A 17,314-nucleotide genomic window follows, 5' to 3' on the forward strand; every position below is an offset into this window, starting at 1 on the left:
TCTTTTCTCTCTTGACCATGTGATTATGCCTCTGAATTGGTTTTTCATAAAAATTGTACGAAATTCCATTAATAATCGGTCAATAAAAGAAAATTGGAGGGGTTCCTGTAAAATCCATAATCTCCTGCATAAAGGCTCACAAAAATACTCCCTCGCGTCAATGACAGAAAGTCCTCCAAGAAGAAGAGGATAGGGAGAGCCACTCACTTTTCTAAATAAATGAACAAAAATAAAAAATTGTATTGCATTTGTGCATCACACAGACATTAGTTGCACATTCAAAGACCTTATCATGAGGCAACCACATAAAATAGAAAAATAGAAAAATTGCTTGTGTATGACAACAGCAAACAAAATGCAAAGATTCAGAAAATCAACAGCGTCATACGGAATAACTGAGCCTGGAGAGGCTTGCCGAAAGAATACTCTCAGAATAACTGAGCCTGGAGAGGCTTGCTGAAAGAATACTCTCAAAATAACTGAGCCTGGAGAGGCTTGCCGAAATAATACTCTCAGAATAACTGAGCCTGGAGAGGCTCGCCGAAATAATACTCTTTCAGAATAATTGAGCCTGGAGAGGCTCGCCGAAATAATACTCTCTCAGAATAACTGAGACATTTCTGTACAGAAAAAGCTGAAATCAACAAAAAAGGCAAAAACATAGAAAAAGCCGAAATCAACAAAAAAGGCAAAAACACAGAAAAAGCCAAAATCAATAAAAAAGGCAAAAACACAGAAAAAGCCAAAATCGACAAAAAAGGCAAAATACAGAAAATCCAACAAATCATACAGAATAATTGAGCCTGGAGAGGCTTGCCGAAACAATACTCATGCAGAATAACTGAGCCTGGAGAGGCTTGCCGAAACAATACTCATGCAGAATAACTGAGCCTGGAGAGGCTTGCTGAAATAATACTCTTTCAGAATAATTGAGCCTGGAGAGGCTTGCCGAAATAATACTCTCTCAGAATAAATGAGCCTGGAGAGGCTCGCAGAAATAATACTCCCCAGAGAAACCTCAACTCACGCTCTTGGACTCAAAATCCCCAGCGAGAGCTATCAAAGCAAGATCGACAAAATTCCCAATGGAAGTACGATCTCCCAAGCAGAATATCCAAGTCAAAGGACTTAAACTTCCTCAGCGAAGATAGCTCTCCAACTCAAGTGTTGAGTGAGGCTAAGCCTGCAGAGGCTTCCTAAATAATACTCTGGGATACATAAGATCCCTCATTCCCCAATCGCCTACTCAGAGGCATCTCTGCAAAAAGAGAAAAATCAAAAATATCAATAAGTATTCCCCAAGCGGAATCTGGCACTCAGCCGAACACTGAACTTCAAATCCCCAGTCGCCTACACAAGAGGCACTCCTTCAAAAAGGAAAACCCAAAAAAAAAAAAGAAAAAATCAATAACAATTCCCCAAGCGGAATTTGGCTTTTTAGCCAATCATTGAACGTCAAGATGATCTGCCTAACAGAAGAGGCCAATCACAACCAATGACAAAATCCCCTGGCGGATAACAGCCTACACAGAGGCAGCAAAAATCAGAAAATCAAAAAGAGATACCCGAATAAGGATAAACCGGGATACTCCACCAACGTCAAAGGACGTCAGCCAAACATAAGGCATCGCTCAACTCAGAGAGAAAGAGCATCTGTGTCTACACCCTAAGGAGTCAAAAATTCCCCATGGGTACCAACAATGCAATGCAAGTTGGGGCACAGGAACCTGTGAATGACTGCACATCCCCTAGACGGATCCCTGCATTATCCAGCCCTCAGTGGCACCAAAATCAAAATCAAACCGTCGAAGCAGCATCGTGGACTGTGGAGACAAAATCATCTCAAAGCCTAAAAGGCAATACTCAGCTACCCAGTTGTCGAGAGCACCGAGGTATGCACAAGTCTGGAGAGACAGTACTCAGAGTCTGGAGAGACGATACTCGAAGTCTGGAGAGACGATACTCAGAGTCTGGAGAGACGATACTCAGAGTCTGGAGAGACGATACTCAGAGTCTGGAGAGACGATACTCAGAGTCTGGAGAGACGATACTCAGAGTCTGGAGAGACGATACTCAGAGTCTGGAGAGACGATACTCAGAGTCTGGAGAGACAGTACTCAAAGTCTGGAGAGACAGTACTCAGAGTCTGGAGAGACGATACTCAGAGTCTGGAGAGACGATACTCAGAGTCTGGAGAGACGATACTCAAAGTCTGGAGAGACGATACTCAGAGTCTGGAGAGACGATACTCAGAGTCTGGAGAGACGATACTCAGAGTCTGGAGAGACGATACTCAGAGTCTGGAGAGACAGTACTCAAAGTCTGGAGAGACAGTACTCAGAGTCTGGAGAGACGATACTCAAAGTCTGGAGAGACAGTACTCGAAGTCTGGAGAGACAGTACTCGAAGTCTGGAGAGACAGTACTCAGAGTCTGGAGAGACGATACTCAAATAAAGTCTGGAGAGACAATACTCAAACAAAGTCTGGAGAGACAGTACTCAAGGTCTGGAGAGACAATACTCAAGGTCTGGAGAGACAATACTCAGCCATCAGCGTCGTCAGAGGCACGTTGGTGTTAAACTTAGCTACCGAGGTTGTCAGAAGCGCCGAGGTATGCAACAACCTGGAGAGGCTACTCAACAATTTTCCACCGGAAGACATTACAAGTCAGAAGGTCGGCACATCACCCGGACAATTGGGTCAACTCCTTTACTTGTCAGCCGGTACACCAAAAGACCGTTTGACTAAGTAAAGGGGGGGCAGCTGTAGACCCCTAAAATTGTCCGGGTCGGAAATAAAGCTTGAAGACTCTCGAAGACTGAAGGAAGATCAGCCAGAAGGACTCCTGGAAGGCCCTAGGAGGGTTCTCTGTAGGTCTAGAGGTCTTAGAATAGCTCAAAATAAGGAAGTGGAGGGAATGAAGCCCAATACGGCCGTACTGAACTTAATACGGCCGTATTGAAGCTTCAATACGGCCGCAGTGAACTCAATACGGCGTATTGAAGTTTCTGAAACTTCAATACGGCCGTACTGAAATCAATACGGCCGTATTGAAGCTTCAATACAGCCGTATTGAACTCAATACGGCCGTATTGAAATTTCTGAATTTCAATACGGCCGTATTGAACTCAATACGGCCGTATTGAAGTTCAAAAAGTTCAATACGGCCGTATTGCTTCTGTAGGCCGTATTGCGCCTATTCCCTATAAATATGACGTCAATTGGACGTCATTCGACACTTTCACACTCAGTTTTGACTCCCTCCTTGAGTATTCTGGGGTTTTTGAGCAGTGTTCTGCCCTAGAAATCTCTCTGGGAGTCGATCCGACGAAGTTCTGGAATTCCGAGCACTTAGCTTGGAGATTCGAACCTAGTCGAAGGGAAATCCTCCGGATTTCCATAGTCAAAAGTTTTTAGGAAGGAGCGAGCGAGCTTGTAGAGCGAGGGAACGCCAAAAAGCTTCCCAGTTTTACTCAATATATAAAAGCACGCTTCAAGAGGTTCCTTCTTAAATCCTTCCTTTTACTGCTTTCTGTGTGCATATTTAAACTGTCATCATGTAGATAGTTAATTTATAATCTCTTATAATAAATAGGGGTAATTTAGTAATTTTACGCTATTATTTTAGAAATAATCTGTCATAGGGAACCCGAAAGGGGCGCTGTGGGGTGCTAACACCTTCCCCACGCGTAACCGACTCCCTTACCCGACTCTGGTTGTAATGGCCAAAGTTGATTTATAAAATCAATTGCCTTATCCCTTTTTCCAATGTTTTGAGTAAAACATTGGTGGCGACTCCACGAACCCTCCTTTTGCGAAAACCACTAATCCATGGAGGGTCCCGCTTGGGATTAATATGGATTAGTGAGACTTTTAATAAATAAATTGGATAAGATCGACAAGGTCTCAGTTTGAGAACAAGTCGTTCTAATAATCCAATACATTTTCAAAACTAAAAATAATAGGCGAGCTCGACCGTCTTCGCGACCGCCGAGGCCCGTTTGGGCCGGTGGCGACAATCGAATGCAACTCACTTGCCGGTACCTTTTGTATTGGTCCATGCTTTTGACACTCCACACAACTTTTTGCGAATTCGATACAATCTTTAATCATAGTAGGCCAATATAAGCCTTTCCTTGACAAAACCCATTTCATCTTCTTTCCAGCTTGATGTGCTCCACAAATGCCTTCATGAATTTCTGCCATTGCTATATAACCTTCATGGTCTCCCAAACATTTGAACAAAACTCCGTCGAAGCCTCTTTTGTACAATTCATCATTTAGTAAGAGATAATTAAGAGCTTGGAGTTTAATCTTCCTTTCGACCTTTATGTTAGGATTTCGCAAGTATTCGATCAATTCGCTCCTCCAATCTTGTTGACCTGCTGAACTTATACTTAGAATTGCTCGATAGTCTAACACTTCACTCTCTGTATGAATCAGATATTCAAGATACTCTTTACTGATTTTATATCCAGAGGCTATTTGGGCCAATTTATTTGCAATATGATTTGAGTCCCGAGGAATGTGTTGTAACTCTACTTCATCAAACGTGTCAAGTAATTGTGTAGCTCGAGTTTTGAATTCAATTAATTTTTCATTTAAACACTTATACTCTCGAGTTAATTGTTTGATGACCAGTTGTGAATCTCCTCGAATTACCACATTTTTAGCGCCTAATTCTTTAAGAATCTCAAGTCCAGTAATCAATGCTTGGTATTCAGTTTCATTATTCGAGCATCCTGTATTTGTTTTGACTGATAACTTCGTCGGGACCCCTTTGGGAGAGATGATTAAAAGACCTATTCCGGCGCCTAACTCGTGTTTCGAGCCATCGAAATATAATTGCCAAGGCTTGGTGGTTATGTAATTAACTTCTTTAGTTCCATTCGAATGTTCTGCAAGAAAATCTGCAATTATTTGTCCTTTAGTTGCTTTTAGCGGCTCGAAAGTTAATGGGTATTCGGTTAAGGAAAGTGCCCATTTGCCGACTCGAGAATGTAACACAGGTTTACACAACATATATTTTATCACATTACTTCGACAAAGTATTACAACATTACGAGTCTTAATATAGTACTTCAACTTAGTACACGCAACATAAAGACTTAAACATAATTTCTCTAAAGGGGTGTATCTAAGTTCTGCTCCTATTAACATTCGACTTAAATAGTAAATGACTCTTTCGATGCCATTTTCATTATCTTGCGCCAGCATGCCCGCAATAGTCGAATCATTAGCTGAAATGTACAACTTCAGTTGCTTCCCTTCAGAGATTGGTGCAAGCACTAGAGGATGAGCCAAGTAAGCTTTAATTTCTTCGAATGCTCTCTGGTGCTCTTCATCCCATCGAAATTCTTGCTCCTTTTTTAAACGCAACAAAGGAGAGAATGCTTTAGTTTTACCAGACAAATTCGAAATAAATCTCCTCAAAAAATTTACCTTACCTAAGAGAGATTGAAGCTCTTTCTTGTTCGATGGAGGCTTGGTCTCCATGATAGCCTTGGTTTTGTTCTTGTCTACCTCGATCCCCCTCTGGTGTATAATAAATCCCAGAAATTCGCCTGCTATGACACCAAAAGCACATTTCAGTGGATTCATTTTCAAACCATATTTCCTCATTCTTTCGAAGGCTAGTTTCAAATGATATAAATGGTCTTTCTTTTGTTTTGAGCCAACAATTATGTCATCAATATAAACTTGCACGAACTTACCAATCAAATCATGAAAGATTAAATTCATCGCTCTTTGATAAGTCGCACCAGCGTTTTTAAGACCAAATGGCATCATCACCCATTCGTAGACGCCTAAGGCACTTGGGCATCGAAAGGCAGTTTTCGACACGTCATTCGCTGCAATATAAATTTGATTATATCCAGAATAACCATCTAATAAACTCATAATCTCGTTACCTGCAGCGACATCTATCATATTTTCAGCAATGGGCATAGGGTACTCATCCTTGGGAGTTGCCATGTTGAGATCTCGAAAGTCAATGCAAACTCTGAGTTTCCCATTTTTCTTTATAACCGGCACTATATTCGAGATCCAGTCAGGATATCTCGAAGTTCTGATGAACTTTGCTTTCAGCAATCTCTCAATTTCCCCTTTGATTTTCTCGATCACTTCAGGAGCAAATCTTCGAGGACTTTGTTTCACGGGCTTCCTTCCTGGGATCATTGGTAGCCTATGTTCCACCAATTCTCGATCCAGACCTGGCATTTCATCATAATCCCATGCGAAGCAATCTTTGTATTCATGCAAGACTTGAATTATCTCCCCTTTCAGCTCCCCTTGCAAGAACTTGCTAATGTAAGTGATCCGCTTATTTTCGATAGTTCCCAGATTAACCTCTTCGAGCGGATCTTGGGATTCTAACTTATGCTCTTCATTAGCGGCACTCTCGAAACCCAAAGGTGAATCATCAAAAATGCAGTCCAGTTTGAGTTCTAGCTCTGCTTTTTCTTTTTGCTTTTCATTTTTATCTAAGACTCCTTCGTCCCTTTGATTTTCTGTTTTTTGCTTTTCTTCCCTCTTTTTCCCGATTTCGAACTCCTTTTCTTTTTGTTGTTTTTCTTTTTTCTCTATTGATTCGAAATCCATCTCTTCTTTTTTTTTTGTTTTTCTTCGGCCAACATGGTCGTGCTAACCTCATTGTCAAATTGATCTTTATCGGCCAAGTTGGCCGTTTGATCGGCCACGTAGGCCGATATTCGAGCTAAGAAGCTCGAATAAGGATCTTCGTCCTTCATGCATCCAATGGAGCCGAATTCTTTTCGGCTCGAATAACGAATCATCTCTTTACATCCCAACAAAAGGTTTTCTTGACACCTTCCTCTTCATCCATCACCCCAGAGTTGTAAGCGTCGAAAGGTTTGGTCTTGGCAAATGCTGTCAGTTGTTGATCAGCAAAATACATGCCAACTTCATAAGTCTTCTGATCAGCTTCGAGAACCTCTAAACCTTCATCATCGTTCCAGAAGAAAACCTTCTGGTGTACGGTCGAAGGAACAGCACCTACACCATGGATCCACTCCCGACCTAGCAACACGTTGAAGTTTGCTTTGGAAGGTGTTACTATAAACATGGTAGTCCTCTTCACACTTCCGATCTGTACATCGAGCAGAATCATACCTTCAGGATGTGAAGACTTGCCTGCATAGTCGGAGATCATGATGTTATGGGGTTTCAGATCATCCAAGGATTTCCCAAACCTTTTCAGCATTGTCTTAGGCAAGATATTCACAGCTGCGCCTCCATCGACCAAGACCTTGTTTACCTCTTGCCCCTCAATCATCAGTGTTAACAATAGGGGTTTGAGATGTCCTTTCATTTCCTCTGTGGGAGAGTCGAAGACAGCAGAGTTGAACTTAGGGATAACCCTCGAGATTTGATTGACCCATATGATTTTGGACTCATAATTGGGGTCCTCGAAAACGTCTTCCCTGATGATATCCTCTTGTTCATTCACGGACTCCATAGCACCAGCATACTCCGAAGGTAAAATGGAAACTACCCTGCAAATATCTTCCAAAGAATCCTCGAAACCGCTCTCGAAGCAGTCTGTTATCATGTCTTCATCGTCTTCGATGAACTTGCCAGAAGATTCCCCTTTTTGAGGAACTGGGATCGAAAAACGATTTCCTCCCATACCTTCAAAGGTTGCTTTACGCATCCTTTGCTGCCTCCTCCATTGGGTTTTGGTTAAGTTGTTAAATGGCTGTCGAAATCCACGTCCATATCCCCCAGCTGGAATTCCAACATTCCCTGTAGTCAAATTCGAAAATTTTCCTGCATTTCTCTGTACCGGGTTTCCCATGCTAGTCATTACTTGTTTACCTCGACCCATCATAGACCTAGGTGGTGCGTTCCATTTCCCGACAGGCACATTCGCGTTCGGCACAAAAGTATTGTCGAACCTAGACGAGTTATACATCTCCATCTTCCCAACCGGGGCATTATATTGAGGCATATGAACTTGCCTCATAGTCAGACCAGCATTCAACCTAGCATTGGGCTTCATTTTTTCACGCAGCTTCTCAGCTTTGTAATTCTTCATTATTTCAGACTCCTCGAAAGCCTTAGCCGCTGCTCTGTCGAAGACAGCACTGCATCGAGGACACAACATGACCTCTTTATCAGCTTCTTTTTTCTTCGATAAAAACTCCACCAGACTATCCCCTTCCTTTGGGTATATGGGTTCTTGCTCTTTAGCAAAATCCTCCATTAACTCTTCGAGCTTCTCGTCAGAAATGGGCTCAATGCTATCATCGTCCTCAGCAGCGACTTCCACCATGTTGATGGACATCGAAACTGGTTCAACATAGCCAGTATGGGCAGCAAATGGGTCAACATCTACTTTCATTTCCTTCTCTTCAAAAGCCAGGCGACCATCAGTAATCGCCTTCTCGATGAAATCCCTGAAACGCACACAACTGTTAGTCCAATGTCCATACATATTATGATATTTGCAGAATTTCTTTCCTTTTCTTTGCTCGAAAGGTGGAATTTTATGATTCTCTGAGAGTATAATCTGTTTATCTTTTAACAAGGTATCGAATATCTTTTCTGCCTTACTAACGTCAAAACTATATTTTTTAGTCGAATTCCCTTCTATATTACCTCCTGGTTTTAGCATTTGACATTGGTACGTAGGTCCAGGGCGCAATTCTGCCAAATTAATCTCGAAATCTTCACTTACAACTTCATAATTAGAATCCTCATTTAACTCAGAACTTTCTAAATACGCTATCTTTTCTTTTCGAACGAACTTGTCGAATTTCATCAACTTTTCCTTTTCTAATTTAATTTGTTCAATCCTCCTCACTTTCTCAGCAAGTTGAGCCATGTCCCTCAATTGTTCGTTTACTAATTTTTTGCGTATTGAGAAGTCTAAACCTGTTGCGGCGATTCTAACCAATTCATGTTCTGGAATATTAGTATAGCATCGAGATTTTAATTGCCTAAACCTATTTAAATAGTCATCTAATGTTTCATTACTTTGCCTTTTGATATTCATTAGATCGACTATACTAACCTTTGTTTCCTCTCGAAAGAAATGCTCATGAAAGCTACCCTCTAGCTGTACCCAAGTATGTATCGAATTAGGAGGCAAGGTAGTAAACCAGGTAAAAGCATGTTTAGTCAACGAACTTGGGAAATATTTCATTTTCAAGTATTCATTATTAGCCAAATCCCCACATTCGACCCCATACCTAGCTATGTGTTCAACTGTTGACTCAGTTAATTCTCCTGCAAATTTCGAGAATTTTGGGACTTTCACTCCACGGGGTAATTCTACTTGTGTAATATAATCTGGAAAGGCTGACACAAAGTATGGGCGTTCATTTCGACCTACATCGAATCCATGTCTATTCAATATCCTTTCTACCATTTGATCTAAATTATCATTAGGGTTCCTGTTAGGTCGAACTATGTTTTGCAAATTTCCATGCCCCCCGGGGTTTTCTGTATCGTTCAGATTCACACTCATTGCTCTCGAAGGAGTCCCATTACCCAACTTATCTCCTATTTTGTTTATTAGCTCGTAAAGGGGTGTCATGATGTTGTGCATCTGAGTAGACAACAAATTGACCATGTCATGATTACTATGGTCCATCTGTTGTCGAAGGGCCATCATTGCTTGATTACTAATACCCGTGGGCATGTAACTACCTTGTCGAATTAGTGAACCCTCCTGACTTGTTCCTACATGTTGATACGGGTCTTGCATAACAAAACCCAGTCCACTTGGCCCAGGATTATATCCCTGTGGGGATATATTCATTTGTGAATTTGGCCCTATAAAAGGCATTGACATTTCGACATACGCAGGCTGGGTATTTCGCCAATTAGTTGGCATACCCCAAGGGTACTCTCTAGTAACATTTACCAACTCTTGAGTGGTATTATTATGCCTAGCATGGTTTTCAAGCAACACAGGAGGAGATCTTGCCCCCCTGGTCACATTGGTAGCATTATCAAGATTGGGGTTAGGCTGTTCTACATCTACATTATTATGGTTTACGTTCATGTTATCAGACGTAGACATAGTTCTTCCACTCCTTAATCTCATGCAATTCACACACCTAAAACTAGTCCAATTATGTTCTAAATTAAACGGGTCCCACCGGGCGTGCCAATTTGTTTACGGTGGAATTAACCATCAAATCCTGGGTTCTTTTTATTTAGACTAGCATACGAACGTATTTCAATTTAGGTGCCTTACTGTGTGTTATCGTGTTACCGAGAATGGAGAGTAGGATGAAAAAGTCTTAGCAACTACTTGTTTCGAAATGTTCTTCTATTACTACTAACAAGCAATGCTCATGTAAGCAAATAATAATATGAACAGAGTGAACAATATATATGTTAGCAATGCAAATCATAGTTCATTTCGTACAATGATCAAATTACGTTACACATGCGAACATATTGATCCAAGTATATGAATACACTACGTAATTAAACAAGGAACAAGAAGACTATTCTACTTCTACTCCTAAAAAGAGAAAAAAAGTGGCCGAGAGTCAGTCATACCCAAAAACGATCTTGTGCACGAAAGCCATATGTGTGTGTAGGCAGAGAGTGCTTCAGAGTCCAATTCTAGTATGAGTTTTTCGACCTCAGTAAAGGTCCGTACTCCTTGTATTTATAGAGCAATCAAGGGCGGTTAATTCTGTACATGTGCGCTTTTGACTCATAACCGCTATCCACTATATTTGCTACGTGGTCTTGACTCAACTTCCTTTAACCGCTCTTCCCACGTTCCTTGTTTTCTCGATTGATTTTTTAGTAACTGTTTTGGCTTAACCTCCATGTTCTGACAGTCTCAACTTTTCAACTATTTTCGAGCAACACTTGTTTTTTCGAGTCCCATAATTTCATCATGTGTTGATTTTACTTCTCAGGCAGCGCTATCAATCTTTTCGAGTCACATGATTTTCGAGTATGCCTAACAATAATATAACCGACATCACAAGTAAACACGGGGCCAACTCTAGGCCATTGTGAATCAACACAATGACATAACCTAGTATAATTAATAACAAGGTGTTTGATTTCATTTTCAAATTCAATGGCATTTTCTATTGTCCTCGAATATCACGTTAAGTTAAATAAAATTTACTTAAACAATTAATCTTTCAACGACAAAAAGGTTCCAAACTCTCGATTATAGGATATCTTTAGTTAATTTCCTGTAGAAAAAAGAAAAAAGAAAAAGAAGGGTATCTTTAATTAATGCATAAAAAATTAAAGTCGTGGAATGGAACATGGTGTTGAATACGTTAATAAAATGGTCGGTCAAGAATGTTTCGCTTTCATAGAAAAAAAATGATGCGTTCCTTTCGTTCTAGGCCTTTCACCCTCGAGGGAAAGTAACAGCTTTGCACTTAACACCAAAAACTTTAAAATGGACTAGTCACCTTCCAATAACTAGCAGAAGTGACTAATCACCTGCTAGAGTCTCTTAATCTTAACCCATGGCTGAAAGCAGAGCAATTTGTTAATTACGAGTCCTTTCTTGCAGAGACAGTGTGGCTCAATATAATTCCAAACATAGTCATAAAATTTGGATGAATTATGGATACCATCCATCAGTAATTGTTTGTTTATTCATTGTTTAGAAAAAATAAATATATTGGGATTTTTTTTATTTTTAATTAAAGACTTGAATTCGACGTCGCATTAAATATAAAATCATAATTAGAAGTACTGTTTTATTTTTATATAGAATTGCATTAGATTTTTTTATTCAGTTGTTTGATATTTGCTTTTCATGTGATTTTTCATCAAGTTTATGCCTTTTTTTTTAATACTAGTTGGGTTTCTTGATTTTATATAAGTGATAAGTTTTATGTCTTAATTCTATTAAAATAGTGTTTTTTAAAATAAAATAATGGTCATTAACTCTTTTAAAATGGTAACACTAACTTAAATTTAAAAATTAAAAGATCAAAATAAATATTTTATAAAATAAGGGAGCAAATAAATTTTTATAATAAATAAAAGATCAAAATATTTTAGTTAAAATAGAATAAATAAATAAATCAACAAATTCAAATACACAATAAAAATAAGAGAAGGAAGGGTTGATACAAATTTGCACCGTAATTTATGTTGGTAAAATCCTAATTATGACCTGTTGCGGAAACGTCTAGCAAATTTTAAACTAAAAGCAAAACAAGAAAGAAAGAACACCAAGAATTTAACGAGGTTCAGCCAATTATGCCTACTTCCTCGGACACTACCAAATATATTTCACTAAGAAATATTACAATAGAGAGAGAAGAGAAAACTACAAGCCTTAGAAGTTACAAATGAACTTGTAGTTGGGATGATCTCAAAGTGAAGGGAAGGGTTTCTATATATAGAACCTAAGGCACTACACATTCCCAAACCTATCCAATGTGGGACTAATTTGGCCACATAAAAAAAAAACTTATTCGATGTGGGACTAAATTTGCCACACCATATTCAACAAATCTCCACCTTGGCAAATTTCATATTTTCAAATCTCTCATCTTTGATAGTGTCTACCAATGCAGTCTTCAAATTTTGATAATATTAATCAAGTCCAAACAGTGTTGGAACTTGATTGAATCTACTACCTTTGTCAACATATCAGCTGGATTCTCTGTGGTCCTTATCTTCTGGATAGCCACTCCACCTTCTTCGATAATCTCTCTTATGAAGTGGTAACGAACATCAATATGCTTCGTCCTTGCATGGTAAGTTTGATTCTTTGCCAACATGATTGCACTTTGACTATCACAATGCACCTTCACATGCTTTTGTAGAATTCCTAATTCACCAAGCAACCCTTGAAGCCAAATTGCTTCCTTCACAGCCTCTGTCAAAGCCATATACTCTGCCTCTGTTGTAGACAAAGCTACAGTTGACTGTAAAGTAGACCTCCAACATACCGGTGCTTTTGCCAAAGTAAAAACATAGCCAGTAGTTGATCGACGATTATCCAGATCTCCAGCATAGTTGGAATCACAATATCCAACCACATTTTGACCATCTTGTTCCTGCCGCATATGCCATAACTTGGCCGACTCCAACTCCTTCTCGTCACTGGATGCCACTACTGCAGTTCCAATAATAGTAGTACCTTGGTAATAGTACAACCTATTATTTTTCCGAACTCCTTTCATTACCACCAGAGCTCCAGAGATTATCTTCATTACTCCACCTTCTGCGTGCACCGTGAAACCCTTCTCTTCTAAGGCTCCCACAGAAATGAGATTTCTTGATAAACTCGGGACAAAACGAACATCCTTCAAAGTTCTGATTGCTCCATCACGATTCTTCAATCGAATAGAACCAATCCCATGTGTGGTAAGAGGAACATCATTTGCTGTATAAACAACTCCTTCTTCTAGTTCTCTGAAATCATAGAACCATTCTCGATTAGGACACATATGATTGCTGCATCCCGAATCAAGAAGCCAAGCACTAGAAGAGCTGGTTGAACCAGAAACAGCAAGTGAACAATCTGAGTCATCAACATACTCAGCTACATTTGAATCTGCAACAGTCTTAGATTGACCTTTGTTTTTTAGTTTAGGACAATCTTTCTTCCAATGCCCCTTTTCTCGACAAAAGGCACACTCATCTTTCCCAACTTTAGCCTTCGACTTCGATCGCTTCTTCTTTCCTTTCGCCTGGATCACCGGACGTCCTCTTGCAACCAAAGCTTCATTAGCCTTCTCTGAGCTATCTTTTTTGTCTTTTCTCCTCAGTTCATAGCTATATAGGGCTCCACAAACTTCATTTAGAGACACAACAACCTTCCCATGGAGTAGAGTTGTTTCTAGAAACTCAAACTCTTCAGGAAGTGATCCCAACAACATTAGGGCAAGATCCTCATCTTCAAAAGTCACGTCCAGGTTTAACAAATCAGCAACAAGCTGATTAAAACTAGTGATGTGATCATTCATTGTGGCACCAGGAATGTAAGTGAACCGAAACAGCCTTTTCTTCATGTGAAGTTTATTCTGACTGCTTTTCTTCAAGAACTTTTCCTCCAACTCCGTCATCAACTTACTAGCAGAGGTCTCTTTGCAGAATGCATACTTCTGCTCTCTTGATAAGCATGACCTTATTGTACCACATGCCAATCGATTGAGGGTCTTCCAATCTTCCTCTCCCATACTTTCTGGTTTCTTTCCTTCAATTGTAATGTCTAGACCTTGCTGAAAAAGAGCATCTAGAACCTCACTTTGCCACATGCCGAAATGACCGCTGCCATCGAAAATCTCTACCATCAACCTTGGATTCCCACCAACAGCTCTTTGCAAAATGCTTGAAGAAGCATTCAAAGTTGATGATGTAATTCTAAGTGGATTTTCTTCGTTTGCCATCTCAGCTCAATTCGAAAAGAGTGTTTAAAATTTGCTAAATGTCAAATAATAAAAATAGGTCCAGGATTAAGGAAAAATTTTCTGATGTGCCGACTATAGAATACCTACAGCGCACAGAGCATAGTGTTTTTTCCTTAAAATAACCTGGCTCTTGATACCAATTGTTGCGGAAACGTCTAGCAAATTTTAAACCAAAAGCAAAACAAGAAAGAAAGAACACCAAGAATTTAACGAGGTTCAGCCAATTATGCCTACTTCCTCGGACACTACCAAATATATTTCACTAAGAAATATTACAATAGAGAGAGAAGAGAAAACTACAAGCCTTAGAAGTTACAAATGAACTTGTAGTTGGGATGATCTCAAAGTGAAGGGAAGGGTTTCTATATATAGAACCTAAGGCACTACACATTCCCAAACCTATCCAATGTGGGACTAATTTGGCCACATCAAAAAAAAACTTATTCGATGTGGGACTAAATTTGCCACACCATATTCAACAAATTCTTGTAGGGCCCGCTAGTCCACCTGTTCCACCATCATAGTATGATATTGTCCGCTTTGGGCCCAAGCCCGCACGGTTTTGTTTTTGGGCTCCTTCCCAAAAGGCCTCATACTATGTGGAATGGTGGACACTTATAAACTAGCCAATGTTCCTTCATTTTACCGATGTGGGACTTGGGATGAATCCCAACAAACCTCCCCTCAGACCAAGGACCACATGTCTCGTGATCTCCTCCCCTCAAGCGATAATCCGTCACCATCTTGTACCGCCGTTAACTCTACGGGACACGCCGCCTGAACACCACAATATCAGGAAGACTTTCGACACAAGGCACCAAGTTCGGATCTCTTCTCCATCGCGAGGCATAACATTGAGGGTCTTCCCGCATCGAACCCAGTCGAACCGTTGGCTCTGATACCACTTGTAGGGCCCGCTAGTCCACCTGTTCCACCATCATAGTATGATATTGTCCGCTTTGGGCCCAAGCCCGCACGGTTTTGTTTTTGGGCTCCTTCCCAAAAGGCCTCATACTATGTGGAATGGTGGACACTTATAAACTAGCCAATGTTCCTTCATTTTACCGATGTGGGACTTGGGATGAATCCCAACATGACCTACATACAATTCCCAACCACACTTGAGATTTTTAACTAAACATTTGAGTTTATAATGCCAAGTCTTTTACAGTTGATAAGGTAAATCAACTTGATAACTCAACCCAAAACATTCCCCCACCTTTTTACTCTTATCACTTGGAACCCACCCAAAGGTAGGTTCTTTGCATACCTGAGTGATTAGGGAGATAACACAAATTGATGTTCACTATTAGATTCCCAATTCTCTCTTAAGTTTAGCTCAGGGAATAATGCTCCCCAATTATCTACTTAATTTTATTGTCTCATTATTTTGTTCATGAAAGACTTTTCTTTAAATAGGGGTTAAGTGGATAAAAGCAAATTAAGATTTAATCCTAAAAGTTATGTTTTCAATTTTATTTTCAAAAGATATAATTTTTAATTTTAAAATCAATTAATGAAGGAAATAATCTATTAAAAGCTAAAACATTTAAAATTATTTTTAAAAACATAGTCTTTACTCGAGATAAGCAATTCTTTTAGGAGGAAATCAATTCTTTCATGTGAGAGTTGATTCCTATCCAAGGGAATTGATTCCTTATGGAAAAATCTACATTCAAAATTAATTTCTTTCATAGTTTAATTAGTTCCACTTTGTGTGAATCAATTCCAAATAGTGTGAATCAATTCCACTCACAAAATCATTTTATTTTAACTTTGAGTTATTTTAAGTTTTTGGTGGGTCATCCTTATGATCCAAACCTTGTGGAAACAAGTGTTAAACTCTCAATTTGTTGCACTATATCATGCTATTAATTGCCATTTTTCTTTTTTATTGTCATATTTGTTAGCAAACTTCACTTCGTTTAGTTAAATGTGTAAACAAATAGATAAAATAATATAAAAGAGGAAATCCACACAAATAAAGACTAAAAATGATGAAAAACATGGTTAAAGCATTATGCATGATCATGCTTAACTAAAGCACACCCATGAGCTAGAACATGCATGTCCCAATATTAAAAGATGCACATCCATGCTTTTGAGGCACGGTTGTGTTGTTTGATATGCATGACCATACTTGCAAGGTTGTCATAATTTTAATTATAAATAAAAGTGTCCATAACACATAAGAATCTTCTAGTTCTTAGTTTTAATTTCATACTCTTTCTCTCTCTCTCTCTCTCTCTCTCTCTCTCTAACAGTGTCCATAACACATAAGAATCTTCTAGTTCTTAGTTTTAATTTCATACCCTCTCTCTCTCTCTCTCTCTCTCTCTCTCTCTCTTTTTCCTTCTTGGTTAATTCCCTTCCTTAATTTGTTTTATGGATTCTAGGATCATGTTGGGTTATTCACTTATCATGTCTGACTACACTACTACATTTTTATTTTTTAGTAACAATTTCTTGCTTACATTTATTAAAATGTTATTATATATATTGAATAAATAGATTGTTTTGCTACATTTTTTTAAATGTTACTATAAATAGAGTAATATTTTTTATTTTAATATTATTCTTTTCAATTATTTTTAAAATCAAAATCTCATATCGAATAAAAAAATATTACATAGGTTATTTTGTAACATTTTTTTTAAATGTTACTACAGATAAATAACATTTTTTATCTCATATATTATTCTTCTAATTGTTCCTAAAGTCAAAGTTTCACATCAAGAAAAAAATGTCACATTAAGAAAATATTTCTCTTATTTTTAATTATTTTTCATAATTAAAGTCTCACATCAAATAAATAAATAACTCATAAAGAGTATTTATAATCATATAATTATACTTAAGATAAATGAACTTTTATATTTGATATATAATTTATGGTGATTAATTAAAGATATCCTCAACCTTC

This window comes from Cajanus cajan, chromosome 2 (assembly GCF_000230855.2).
Source record: "Cajanus cajan strain Asha chromosome 2, NIPB_CcT2T_4, whole genome shotgun sequence".
Taxonomy (NCBI): Eukaryota; Viridiplantae; Streptophyta; class Magnoliopsida; order Fabales; family Fabaceae; genus Cajanus; species Cajanus cajan.